Here is an 11,171-nt window from a genome sequence, read left to right as displayed (position 1 = left end):
TATGGCCTCCATCTTCACGGTCGAGGAATAAACCAAGCAAGAAACCAGCCTGGCTTATTATTCGAGCCTGAAGATGGAGGTAACGTGTTCCTCCGAAACGTCCTTTGAGTTTCAACGGACTGCACGGTATTATATCCCACAATATCGAAGTATCATAATCACTGCTATGACAACCATGTACCCTACAAATGCGGATTTTGTGTGAGATGTCACCGAGACAGTTGGCTGAAGCATTGTGGAGGTGCCTGGTTAACACCTCAGCCTGGACACCAACTGTCTTGAGGGTTTTCGTGGTTTTTCTCAAGCTCTCCTTGCAGATGCCGAGATAATACGTTAAAGTAGGTCAGTGTCGTTTTTTCCACATACATTTCCGATTAATTGTTGTGTAACCATTCTACTATCCGTCGCGCTATAGTCTGAGGTGCAGATGGCATCGTTTATGAAATAAATTAAATTTGATGTTTTTATGGCGGTGTGGAGTGAAGTTAAGGGACCTTGCATTCTTGCAGATGGTCTCAAAATTCTTGAAGGAATATGTTGTATCTACAGAAGAGAAATTGGAGCCAACTTTTACCTTGAAGATTGAGGCAGTATGTCCTCCGAAACGTTGATAACCACATACCAGACTTCAGAAGATTACACCCTCAATCTATACCTCTGTCAAAACAGCAGACCTCATTGATATCCGTTAAAAATTACGCGGAATGGATCAGAGGACCACAACCTTTGTTCTACGCAACAGTAAGAAATCTTATTTAAATATGATCAGTTTGGAAGGTGAAACGTGCGAACGGACAGACAGATGCGGCCCGTTTATTATCAGCTAACTTGACTCATGCCTATTTATTACTACACATGAAAACGTATAATATTCAACCGGTTTGTAGCACGGTGGTTACTATAAGCCGTTCGTACTGCCTGTTCTACAGTTCAGAAACCCTACATTCTGCCCACACACACTGTATTTATGAGTTTCGAATGTTTTTCACAATAAACGGTGTTTATTTTCCTAAACAATATTAGCCTGTTGGTCTTCGTAATGGAGACGTTAATTTTTTCTGTGAGATAGGAACAGGATTTTTTGAATAGGTAAATTTCACTTTTCAGAAAGTTATACATAGCATTCAGTTCCATATGTGTCCCTGCGAGGGATGTAAGTATTTCTCACGCACCTAACAAATGAAGCCCCGAGGCCAGATGCTGATTGGAACAGCTGTTCGGTCATCAGTGTGTGGGTTAATTGGTGTTTATGCATTGTGTGTGTTCCTCCAAACCAGCTGTTGGCGCCAGCGGGATAAATTCAGGGCAACGAGTTCAAAAAGTAATGATTAAAATAAACAATATTTTGTTTCAGCGGTTACAGTTTCTGTAAGTACAGTAAACTGTCCCTGCAATTATTATACCTCAGTTAGCCCACGGACGGATACAATCTGGCCCTCGCTAGGGACGTCAGGGTCACGGAATTACACTCTTAAAGACATTCTAAAACATGATTATACAATTCATTTCAGGGTCCATAATTTCGTCCTTACCGAAATTCGGAAGGAAAGAGGTTAAGTTGTCCCCTTGCTTAATTAATTAAGCACCACACCATGAAGGGTATATGGGAATGGAGGCGTATTTCCATCATTCTTAGCCTCGGAACAATATGGAAGTGAATGGTTAGCTTCACGTCACTGCCGCGTTTCCTCCTGGGAAAGAGCCGTCGGTACTGGTTGTACAGGAGGCTAGGTGGGCCTTAGGGCCGGTCTGGACGCTGTGAAATAGAGAAAAATCCCCCCCCCCGATGGGAACTGAACACAGGCCGCCCGGCCCATAGACCGTCTTTATCGTCTTTATACTGGCTACTACAACAAAATGAAGCTCAGTCTGTCTTGTAATTTTATAAGAAATTCAGATGACATGCGCATGCGTCGCTGACATAGCAGTCCATGTAGCTCGTCATTGGCTATCCTATGCGCATGAGCCAGTAACGTAGGGAGTTGGTAGAAGAGCAGTAAATTGTTGCTAGTAGCTTCGTTGATATTCCTGTCTTATTTTAGATCTTGCATTGTCCATATTTAATATTCACGGAGAGAGGCTGTCACGTTGCAAGTGCAAACAGTAGGCCTGAGATAAGAAAGCATTCTGATGTGTTAACTTTATTGTAGGTACGGACAGAAACAATTTTTCGTAGGAGCGCATCTCTACATCGTATTTATAACATGACAGTCGGGCCGTACCATAGCTGAGACGGTTAATCGCTGACATCCCACCGTGGCGTACCATGCTCAATCCCAGTTCGCATAGTTTGCGATATGTGTTGGACAAAGTGGCACTGGGGAGGTTCCAATTCTTATTTCATCATCTGCTTCGTATTCATCCTGTCATCCAACGCTATAGCCTACATATTGACAGTGTCGTTAGGTAATTAAATCAAAACATGGACGTGAAACGAAAAGTAGTTTCGTTTGAATTATACATGATCAGGTTTCTTTTTCCTTTTAATAAAGTTCCTATAACTTATGCCAGACAATATGTAAAGAATTCAGTTTTTGAGAAACAGTTATGATTCGGATCAGCAAAATTTTCCTTGACAGCTGAACAGAGAATACTTATTTTTGTTACTTATTCACTTGAATTTTCTCCTTGCATGTTCACAATTCAGTCACAATATCCAGTACTGAAAAGTACAGAATACAGGTTTCAGGAACCTCGTCTAAATAATAATTTTTCATATTGATACGATATTGTGGAGTGACTATAGACGAGGTTTGGATCGGTAATTGGATTTATTGAACACTTACAGACCGTAAGTACAAATAACTACAGCGCTATTGCTGATTCAGACAATCTGCAGTTCACTATAGCACGTACAAAGTCCTCCCAGTCTGCTCTGTCTTCACAAGTCGTTGCCTGGTGACGGATTCCAACAATATCCTCTACTTCCGTGTTCACGTTCCCACCGGCAACTGTTCTACAAATAACTAAACTCTAGACTTGTCATCCTTATAACACCTCGGCACTGGCCGCATAGAAAACACCTTTCCCAACAGTTCTTCTATTGACAAACCCATTTTCTCTTCAGAGAGGATATTACGTAAGGATTATGACCGCAAAGGTTCAGTTGAAAAAATCTCTGGTCGTGAGTCTCAAGGGGCTTGGTGCCAAAACGAACTGAATGGCGGTAAACCGCCAGCCGTAAAGTAACTTTGACCTTGAGAGAGACTATTGGTTTCGGAAACACTTACCAGCAGAATTAATATTAACCTGCAATGAGCACGTGCTAGATTCTGTCGGCGTACTGTGTTACCGCACTCTCACGCAGCAGCATAACGATTTTATTGTTTACGAAGATATTTATGGTCTTAAACGACAATTTCAGTAGCTCGTGATGTATTGTAGGTGTTGGACGGCTAGTAGATCAGCCGAGCAAGTTCGCGTAGCGGTAAAGCTCTAAGCTTGGGCTCTCTTGGTACTCGGCTCGAATACCGGCATGCATTCCGGCAGTCCTGACTGAGATTATTCGTGTTTGACCTAAATATCTCTAGGTGAATGCTGGGATAGTACCTCGATCATACCACTACCGCTTTCTTCCAAATCATCAACACTTCATCTTCCATCAGTCACTCTACCATCGGACGCTATATAGTCTGCATAATGAGAGCGCCACTAAGAGAAATTAGTAAACGGGAATTGGCCATGGCCTAATTTATGTACTGGCATTTACCTCTGGGGACTGAAGAATACCACGGATAACTTCAATCAGGATAGCAGTTGTCCGACCCGACATTTGAACCCAGGACCGCTCGAATATGAAGCAAGAGTTTGCTCATTTGATTATGACATTCGGAACATGCTACTCACATCTGTTCACGCGTAGAAGTATTCCTATAAAGACAGCCAACTTCGTAGCAATAAATATAGCTGAGAAGTTTATGAGGTGTAGAATATTTCCTGTTTTACGAAGCAACTCTGTACTTCAAGAATGTACTGCAGATCACGAAGAAAAGAATATCGTAAAATTGGAACTAAAGGTCTGACGGACTGCACCGTGAAGCCTGGTCTGTATTACAGACTGCTCTCGAGCCCCCCCTCCCCCACCAGTGTACACCCCTGCAGATACTGCTGCGGATTTGAGGCTAGTTAACACGTAAAGACATGAAGGGAAGAGATTCATTGGGAGATATGAAAGTAAATTTGAGGATAATATTAAAATGAATCTGAAAGAAACAATATGTTTTTATATGTTTTGGCGGTTTGGATTGGATGATTGGATTTACTGCACTTGTACACTCAACTCGGAACTACAGGCAATACAGCGCTGTCGCTCATCTACACACTTTAGAGTTCACCGTCACACACAAACTAGGGTTCTCAGTCTTCACTAGTCATATCCTGGCAACGGATTTTTCAGTCTTCCTGTAACTACAGCATACACAAAGACTTAGAATCACACGCTAACTTTCAACTAATTCGTTGCCAACTCTTTCGATTGTCGTCTCAAGAGACTTCTTCAGTTATTCTTCCAGAGAGAGAGAGAGTTACTTTACGACTGGCCAATCAGTTCTTCTTGGCATCAGGCCCCTTGAGGCTATGCAACGACTCAGTAAAAACGTTCCAGCGGCAACGAATGAGCAAGCAAATATCAAGGTATAGCTCAACAATACCTTGATGGTTGCTTGCTTATTTGTTGCCGCTGGAACGTGTTTACTGAGTCGTTGCGTAGCAATGAACGTGTACTCTGGCTTTCAGGCGTCTTTTCTCAATATAACAAGCGATGAACGTATGGCTCTGATGAGCATGGCAAGAAATCTCCGGGGTTAATACAATTGTCACAGGCACTGTGCTCAAAGAGCAAATTATCTGTGCCTGCTGCCATTCCTGTGACAGTCGTTAGTTGGGTTCATTTTAGTTTCACAGCAACAGCGGTCTTCATGCGTACAGATTCTGTTGCACCCACGCGCGATGGAGACAGAGGAAAGAATCCTCGAAAATTGGAAGGGGTTGTAATCCAATACCAGAAAAGGTAGACAGGACAGGGCACTGCTCAGTGAGACGCAAGATGGGGGGGGGGGCGGAAGGGGAAAAAAGCGTTCGTCCGTGCAATACGTTTTATTTTAGTTTCAAATGAAAGAATGGAAATAATATTTTCCCGTAGATGCAGACCTCGTCTGTGAATCAGCATCGCGATACGAAACCAGGATTTATGGAAAAATTGATGACCCCTGCTGTATTTTAATACGTCTATTTGCAGGTCTGTACGGAGGCAGGGATTATAAATTAATAATTGTCACGTTACTGGGATATTTGCATACGTAACTTTCATGGATGATGCAAGCTTTAAGTTTCGTGCTGTCGTCATGTTTATAATGTTTAAGATACAAAGAACTGTAATTGTTTAACTAACTCTGGGCAATCGGCCTCCGCAGTCTAGGGGTAACGTTCCCACATCATGACTCAAGGTACGCGGGTTCAAACCCGGCGGAGGTCGTGGAATTTTTAAGGGTGGAAAAATTCAAGGAACAAGTCCTCCGGGAGGGACTTTAAGCCATGGGTCCCTTGTCGTAGACTTACGGCACGTAAAAGATCCTCATGTCTCTAGGAGAACTCTGAACAAAATTAGGCAAAAAGTTTCCCGCCCAAGTAGTTTCCAATGCCTCTAGTAGATGGGGAAGTATCGGGTACCGACCTCGTTGGCTGAACGGGTTTGATAGCACGCACCAGTACCCGTAAGGNAGATATTCAGAGAGGATAATAATAATAATAATAATAATAATAACTCAGGGCAGCTGAGCCCTTCTTGAGAAGCCGCCAGTTGCACATTTTTAAAGAATTTACCAACATTTTATTGAAACCGAATGCTCCTGTTCACAAGAGTCCTCCACCGCTCCCTATCCTGTGCCAAATAAGTCCAGTCCATCCCAGCCCATCATATCTCTAAAAGATCCATTTTAATATTATCTTCGAACCTACGTCTAGGTTTTCCTAGTGGTCTCTTTCCCTCTGGCTTTCTCGCCAATTTCTTATAGAGTTGTTTCTTATCTCATATAAATTATAAGTATCTCTTTGAGTTACGAAATTTCGTATAGCCTACGTAGCTTCAGTTATTAATTGCTTATCTTAATCAAACGGTAATTATAATATTTTTCCCTTCATTTCTTCTCTGTCAAATCCTGGGTACTCAAAGTCGCCTTGCTATTACGGCAACTTCTCCGACACCATTTCGTTGCGGGTCAGAGTACGCAACCCACGCAGGCGTAAGCTCTGTAAGCGCGGCGGAGCTGTGAATCCATCACAATTAATTTCTTAACAAATGTTGCGAAACACATTACATGCATAAACGACACAAGCACTAGGCAGTTACAATTCAGAGTTGTAACATTTTGTTGAAGCGTTTGTCTTCTCGCCTGAGGTCTGAAAACGTAAAAATTAGAATACAGAGAACTATAATTTTGCCTTTGGTTCTATATGGATGTGAAAATTGGTCTCTGAAATTAAGGGAGGAACATAGACTGAGGGTGTTTGAGAACACGGTGTTGAGGAGAATATTTGAACCGAAGAGGGATGAAGTGACAGAAGGTTGGAGAAAAGTGCATAATGAGGAGCTTCATAACTTGTACCCTTCGCAAAGTATAATTAGAATGATCAAGTCAAGGAGGATGGGATGGGCAGGGTATATAGCACGAATGTGGAGAAGATGAATGCATATAGGATATTGGTGGGAATGCCAGAAGGAAAGATACCACAGTATTAAAATTGCTCTTAGATAGGACGGGGTCGTATGGACTGGATTGATCTGGCTCAGGATAGGGACCATTCGAAGGCTCTTGTGAAAAGGGCAATAAACCTTCGGGTTTTATAAAATACTGGGAAGTTCTTGAGTAGTTGCAAAGTTGGCGGCTTCTCAAGAAGGGCTCAACTCCATGAAGTTAGGTTAGTTTCAGTTAGTACTTACAGAATGCATTGTAAAATACAGTAGAACTTGGTTATAACGTCATTAAAGGGACCTAAAAATAGTGTCGTTATAAACGAATGTCGTCGTAACCGAAATGGGCACTTCCACAGTAGCCTTATGTTAGTCACGTAAAAACCTACCAAAAACCGAGTTAAAATGTTGCATTTTTTAGTGAAATACATAGTTAAGTACAGACTAATATAACATTAACGTGGAATTGCCCAAATGTGTAATATCAAAGACATATTACAGCGCTTTTCACTGACAATACACACAATATTTCACGAATCACTTTAACTTTCTCTTCAATGCTTAAAACTTTCCTTTTCATTGCCATGTTTTCGCTACTGCACTTCTCTGGGTTTAGGCAGGAACACTATAGGGTAAGTAGACAATGTGAGGTCCTGTTAGACGAGATTCTAGGAAAGGAATGCAGTTAACAACCTGCCGCGTCCTCTTGCACTATTCACGCAGTCCCACCCCACACCCTTGTTTTCGCATAAAACCCACGCTCCTCTTGCAGCCCGCGGTCGTATTCTTCCAGGACAGTCACGTCAGCAAGTAGAGAAAGTGAGGGTGGGCAGACACATCGAACTTTCCCACGATATCAGAGAAATTCAGGAATGAAAATGACGTTACATACGAGGTTGATGCATTTGTGCATGTCGTACTAAGCAAGGTATAAAAACAGTTGCTTTATGAGGAATTAGTTCGTACCATTGAATATTTGACGCAATAGACAAGGTGTCGCAGAAACCGATGTTGCTATAACCAAGTTTTACTGTAATAGGAAACGCAGACATGTGTAGAATAAGATAATGACAGTTCGAATAGTAATGCTATTATAGCATGTAGACCCGTTGCTAGGCAGTTACTCTGAACAACGCCCGTTGCTTGGCAGCAGATACCTAGCATGCAGAGGTGGACTAGCTGGGGGGGGTCGGTGTTTTCTGGGCGGTCCGATGAGCAACAATTGAACAGTAACAGATTACCGGTGTTTTCTGTGCGATCCGTGCCGAGGTATTATAAACAGGACAATTAATGAGAGTTATTGCAGTGCAGGGAATTGAAAAATTGGTTGGTGAATTAGTGAGAGAACTGCAGTTCAGCCGTTGTGAACTGTTGCTGTTAGAAGCTGGTAGCTGAGGCACTGGGATAGTGCGGGGACGAAGAATAAGCGGAATGTCTACCGTTGGAAGCCGCTACCAGGCAACGATTGGTGAACACACAGAAGATTGAGAAGGCTTAGTACATGCTGTAGTGAACTGTAGAGTGTGTGAATTATCGATAGCGCTACAGTTACTTGTAGTTACAGTCTGTAAGTGGTCAATAAATCCAGTTACCAATCCAAACCCCGTCCATCGTCACTCATACGCGTGACACTATTTATTTATCTACTGGTGAAATTAGTGACGTTATACAAAGCGTAGAAATCAAATGAGAGAAGATAAATTTATATTGACGTGTTAGTTAAACGCCTTCCCGAAACTGCTTCAGAGGTGCCAGGAAATGCAAGAATTGACCAGATGAGCAGTGTCTCGCCAGAGTTTGTTGGTGTGACATCCCCTACAAGAATCACCGTCGATAGACGACTATGTGGTCAGTAACTTGTTGTGTGTCGCTAGATTTGGCGCCTGAAACGCGAAACTGTTTCCACGAATATCCCAACCTGACCATGACTTGGGGGAAGAAAGAAGAGCCAAAACGTGTATATTGTTCGTGTGTGTGTGTGTGTACCAACTGCTTAAGTTACATTTGTACTCTGACGTCATAATGACAACAGACAAATTTGTTTGTTGGCTTCGGAATAAGCGCAGTGGTTGATTCTGTAGAGGGTAAGAAGGAGTAAATACGGTCCCGCCTTGCTGGCTCCACCGCCAGCGACTTGTCTGCTCCATCGCTTCACTTGTGTGTGTTACGTACGCGGCGTCATTAGAAGAGGACTGGAAGTCAGGCGATATCACAGTGGTGGATTATTGTTATTTTTATTATTGCTAGTGGGGTGGGACTAAGTCCCTTGTACTGCGGCCACTTCTGGCCTGTTGTACCAGCCCCAGATGATAGGTGAGTGTGTTTGTGGAGCAATTGTTGGATTGAAGATTGGCAGGGGAAACCGAAGTATTCGGAGAAAACCTGCCCAAGCGCCACTTTGTCCACCACAAATCCCACTTGACCAGACCCCGGGATCAAACCCGGGCCGCCGCGGTGGGAAGCCAGCGACTAACCGCTTGAGCTATGGAGCGGACAGTGGTGGATAATAAGCACGGTGTTCCAGAACGTGCTTGGAAGTTGGATAAAGTCAATCCACTCTACGAACTAGGTTACGTCACATCTCATGTAGCCAACCGCACGGAAGAAAAGTCCTGTGTATACACGTCTGAATTTTTCCCTCGGCGTATAAGCTTGTGCCCATCACAGTGGCCGCGCGGTCTAAGACGTGAATTGTCTTCACTCGTTCGAATGCTGGGATCATGGGTTCGAATGCCACTCAAGGCATGGATGTTTGTGTTGTCCTGTGTGTAGTTAGCGGCCTTGAGACGAGCTGATCCCCCAGACTGTGTAAAAGAGAATCCGAAACTGAAGAAGAGGCCAGGGCCCAACAAAGGGCTCTAGTGTCATTGATAAATGAAATAAATGAATGATTGTAAAATTATGTAGGAAACAGAATCTAGTAACTTTATAATCAAGACTTAACTGCGTACGTCACCAATTGATGGTGACGCACCCTCGTTCCAGTAGCAGGTGTAGCATAGAAAAGTAGCGACGTTTCAGAGTAACTATCTTTGGCTTAAGCGATAAAGCATCTGAATTGCATTCAGGAATTGGCCTGATCGAGTCTTGGTCTGGACCTTGGATATGATGTCTTAGGATTTTCGTGATTTCCTCGAGTCCCTCCAAGCAAATTCCGGTATATTGTCTCATATCACAACCGCTACCGGTTCCTTCCACATCCTTTCCATTTTATGATTCACTATTCCTACTGTGAGACGGGATGGATCAGTCGGTATAGTGACTGGCTACCCGTTGGACAACCCGGCATTCGAGTCCCAGTAGGGTCAACAATTTTCTCTCCTCCACATCGTCCGGATCGGCTCTGGGGTCCACCTAACCTGGGCCGGGGCGTGAAGTTGACCACTCACATCCAGCTAGTTCCGTGGTCAAGAAAATGTGGATCTATACGTCCACTCCCCCATACACCTTCATGGTGCAGTGCTTAAATAGTTAAGCACAGGGACAGCTTTACTCACGGTTTGACGTTATGTATTCTGAACTGATAGAAGGCAGATAGGGAATTAGTTTATTTAGTGAATTATTTTAGGACGTTAATGTACACAGTATCATCAGTGCCTACGCTGTAATTCAGAGAATATTAAACATTTGATGAGAACAATATTTCACACTATGTCTAGTGTAAAGTTGTTATCAGTGTCTACCCACTTATATGCGAAGGGTTAATTAAAAGCTCAGATGGTGAATTGTTAGAGAGTTGTTGAAAATTGCTTGATAAAAAGCAGCAATAGTGTAATGCAGAGCGTAAAAAGCCAGAGTAGTCAGCCCTAAATTTTACATTAGTTAATACATTAATTAGGTTTGCGTCATAATGTTGAAATATTTATGTACATTGCGGTACAGTCACTCCGTCACTGCCATTTTTGAAGTTACTCAGAAAAAAATATCAAGCAATTAAGTAACTATCTTTGGGGTATGATGCCGTATAGTTTTGAACTTACCGCAAACATTTCTGTTTTAAAAGTGGCGCGCTCTTTATCGGTTGGCGTGAGGTCGATGGTATTTGTTTCCTTGAATAGAGTGGAAAAGTTCATGTTTGTGTAAGCTATCCACGGTTCCTTGAGCAAGTGAAAAAATTGGAGATGAAATTGAAGGAACACCACGAGAGGGCAATGAAAAACGTGAAAATGTAAGCACATGACTGTGTTTCGTGGTGGTGGGGACCCTTTAATGCATACTGTTTTCGGACGCTGAGGGATGTAACACAAAAAAAAAAACTAAAGCTGCCCCTGTGCTTAAAAAAAACATTCGCGTAGTGGTGGGGGAGGGGGGAGTCCAACTGGGTCCACTCGGCACGGCGGCCACCGGTTGGCCTATTGTAGCCTGCCCCGGGTGATTATGATGATGGAGAATTTTGGTGGAATGAAGATTGGCAGGGAAAACCGAAGTACTCGGAGAAAACCCGCCCCAGCGCCACTTTGTCCACCACAAATCCCACTTGACC

Source organism: Cryptotermes secundus, unplaced genomic scaffold, assembly GCF_002891405.2.
Source record: "Cryptotermes secundus unplaced genomic scaffold, Csec_1.0 scaffold218, whole genome shotgun sequence".
NCBI lineage: Eukaryota > Metazoa > Arthropoda > Insecta > Blattodea > Kalotermitidae > Cryptotermes > Cryptotermes secundus.
This window is presented reverse-complemented; position numbering follows the sequence as displayed.